Source organism: Manis pentadactyla, chromosome 9 (assembly GCF_030020395.1).
Source record: "Manis pentadactyla isolate mManPen7 chromosome 9, mManPen7.hap1, whole genome shotgun sequence".
NCBI lineage: Eukaryota > Metazoa > Chordata > Mammalia > Pholidota > Manidae > Manis > Manis pentadactyla.
The window spans coordinates 106,456,492-106,460,404 of record NC_080027.1 but is presented as its reverse complement, the minus strand read 5'-3'; positions in this window follow the sequence as shown (position 1 = coordinate 106,460,404).

Genomic DNA, 3,913 nt, shown 5'->3' with positions numbered 1-3,913 from the left:
AACATGGGGATGTCTTAGCATTACCACAGACCAGAGGACCCTAGCTCCAGGTGAGGATGCGAGAAAGTGACTTTGCTGACTGACAGTCAATGAGCCAAAAAGGGAATGGGATAATTTATAGAAAAGGGTAATGAGGAATGACCTTCAGTGTCATTGTATAATCTCATTACATTCCCAAACTGCAATGCTTCGGTTTCACGGATACCAGTGCAAGACTTCAGTGAATTTTATCTGCATTTCTACTTTACCTCCCCACTAACTTTGTTTCTACAATCACCTTTTCTGAATGACAACTCAATCAATTCCATAACATGCAATTTTACCCAGTAGGGAGCTATTTCCATATCCCCCATCATACTTGTAATCGTCTGCTGCTTTCCTGAATAGTTGTGTGTGTTTCAAAGCCAAGCTATTTTCATCTCCAGACTCCCGAGGTAGAGTGATGCTGTGAGATGGACGCGATTCTGATTTGAGGCTGAAGACTCTTTCCTCTTTTCCCTCTTTTTCCCCATTCATCTCTTCTTTGTCACAGTCAGAGAGGCCAGCTCATGCCCAATTTCCCATCAGTTCAGTTGTGTTAAGGAATCATGGGCCTGATCAGCTTCATTTTAGAAGCTTTCTGAGGTGTTGGGATTTTTTACTTTTGTTTCCCATGCTTTTGGAGTCCTGCCAAAGTAAATGAGGTAAAATGAACATGTATATTTGGGCTTTGTTCTCCAGAGCCGGGTAAAGTGATGGACAGGATTGTATTACTAGAGGAATTAAGGAGGAGATGGGCTGAACACATTGGTTGATCCACAGAGCCTGTGGGTAATGAACTGGGGAAAAAACTGCTGATTGGAAATTTGAATCATTAAGAGCGTTGAAATCAACAGCTTCCTTTAGAATTTCAATCTTCTATGATTTGCTTAGAGTCAATGCTGTGGTGGTCTGAGCCACAGGCCAAATTGTCAATCAAAATGAGCAGTGTTTGCTCATGGCCTCCGTTGTTTCTGAGATTATATAAACACTTTAAAAAGCTGCCGTAACTCTTTGAGGGTATCAGAGTGATCACCATGGTATAGCACTCCTCGATTTTCATTGATTTAGAATTTGCATTTCTCATTATTCTCAAACGACCCTCCAGGTTCAACATATAATTTGTATTTTTGTGCAAGCACGAATTAAAATCGCACTTGCTGGCTGGAGTGTCATGGTGGGTTACATGGCTGGTGAATGAGTCTAACACCCTGCCCCCAGCCGCCCATAGAAAATATGTCTTTCACTTACTGTATATGCAAGCGATGCGGGGAATTATGTGTTGCAGTGGTTCTTGTGAGTTGGGAATTCATAAAAGTCTTGTAAAGAATTACTCTTGAGTGTTGGGCTGTACTGTAGGTATATCTTATTATAATGAAACCAAATACTGCAGTGTTTTGTTTATCTATGGATGACTTATCTGGACATTAAGAAATGACTTATTTTGTAATCAGTATGTAGAGAAAAAGGGCTGCTGAGCACACATTATAGATGGTTCCACACCTATCTGCACTGAAACTTATGCTCTTAGCTGAAAGGTGGTCTCCTTGAGTCCTCATCCTGAACCACCCTCTGCCTTTTTTGCTTTTGCTTGGACCTTAGGTGTGAAGAATTGCACCTGAGGAGCTCGTGGCAGCCACCTGTTCACAGTCTCTCACATGGGCTAGTTTATTTTAGTATTTACTCCCTTCATGCCCATCCCTATGCCTATTCACTCCCTTTATGTATAGTAAACTTGCATACTTATATGTTCAGAATATGTCATTGAAATGTTTGACATCTAGATTTATATAAAGGTATTTCAGTATGTCTTTTTGTCTTGCCCAGGAGTTTCAGCCCCAGGCAAGCTCACTATGGATTCCGTGAGACTGAGAAATGACATTGGCATATTCTTGGGGTAAAAGGGTTTACACCCAGCTTTACTCTTCTGGCGGTAGGTCAAGCACCAGCTCTGCTTCTGTGCAGAGCACTGGGCGGAGCTCTTTATATAGTGACTCAGTCAATAACAGCTCAATGCCTACAGGTGTGGAAGCAGTAGCCTATCAGTAGGCCCATTACATCATCAAGTAATTTAGGGTCAGGTGTTGATCCATGTCCATAGGAACTTCTATTTTCCACACACTTTTTTTTTCTTTTTACTGTTTCTATTCAGTGTAAGTTTTCAGGATTTGTTCATGTTGGTGAATATGCTTCTGGTTAATTCTTTGACTGCATTGTCTTTCAGAGATGTGTCCATCATGTTTTGCTTACAATCACAGTTATGGGCACTATTGCCATCTCAGTATTTTGCTGCCACAGACAACACAAAGACCCTCCTTTCCTATGCCTCCCTATGGCCCTGGGTGGATGCTCCTGGGTGGTGGCCCTAGAGTGGGAGCCCGGGTTACAGGGCAATCACACACATCATCTCACATTGCACTTCCTCTCTGGAGCGACTTTCCTCTCGTACCACAAATGAACGAGGCTTCCTATTTCCCTATGTTCTCATCAGTATACATATTTTCTCCTCAACTGATGCAGATAAATATATTTCTTTAATTTTGTTTAGCCTATTTCTGGTTATTAATGATGCATATCATCATATATTTACTAGTACTTTGGATTTCCCCATCTGGGAATTGTCTGGTCATATCTTTGTCCATTTACTATTGAGCTTCTTGATGTTCTCATTGACCTGTTGGGATTCCATGTACACTTTAATCAATTTTTGACAGTTTTAGTTGATATAAGTTTCTTTTTATATCTTTTATGGAGCAGAGATTATTTTATACAGCAAATATTTTATTTTTGAGTAATTTTAGATTTACAGAAAGTTCTAAAGATACCACAGAGTTCCTGTCTTGCCAATGGGTTTAAGCCTGGGCAAGTTCGCTGTGGATTCAATGTGATTAAAGAAAATGACAGCAAAATGTTCTTTGGGGTAAAAGGATTTATTACCCGGCTTGTCCTCCCTGCAGTAGGTCAAGCACTAGCGTCTCGGCCTATGCCCAGAGCCCAGGCCGAGCTCTCTATATAGCGCAATAATAGCTTATTGCCTAAAGGTGTGGAAGTGCTAGCCTAGCAACAGGCCAGTTACATCATCAGGTGGTTTAAGTTAAGTCCTGGCCATAGGAACCCCAACTTCCCTACAGTTCCCATATCACTTTCACCAACCTTCCCCTGATGTTAGTATCTTACATAACTAGGTACCTTTGACAAAACCAAGAAATTAACATTGGTATGATACTATTAACAAAACCACACATTTATTTAGATTTTACCAGTTTTTTCCCCCTGATGTCATTTTACTGTTCCAGTATCCAATCCAGCATGTCACATTGCATTTAGTTGCCATATCTCATTACTCTCTTTTGATCTGTGCTGATTTCTCAGTCTTTCCTTGTTATCATGACCCTCTCAGTTTTGAAGAGTACAGGTTTGGCATTTTATAGTCTGTCTCTCAATCTAGGTTTCACTGCAGTTTTCTTATGATTACAGTAGGCTTATGAATTTCTTGGAAGAAGACCACAGAAGTGAAGTGTGCTTCTTGTCACAACATATCAAGGGGTACATAGTAGCCACATGACTTATCACTGGGGATGTTAACCTTGAACATTTGGTTAGGGTAATATCTGCCCAGTTTTCTCTACTGTACGTTAAAATTCTTTCCTTTCCATACTCTATTCTTGGAAGTGAGTCACTAGCTTCAGTCCATTCTCAAGGGTAGGAGGATTAAGCTTCACCTTCTGGACAGGGGTATACTTCATATATTATAAGGAATTCTATAAGGAAGAAGAAATCCATAATTTTAATGTAATCTAAATTGTCAGGTTTTTTTTTTTTTTACCATATGGCTTGTGCTTTGAGGTCTTGTTTAGGAAATCTTTTCCCATCCCAAAGGCCACAAAGATAATCT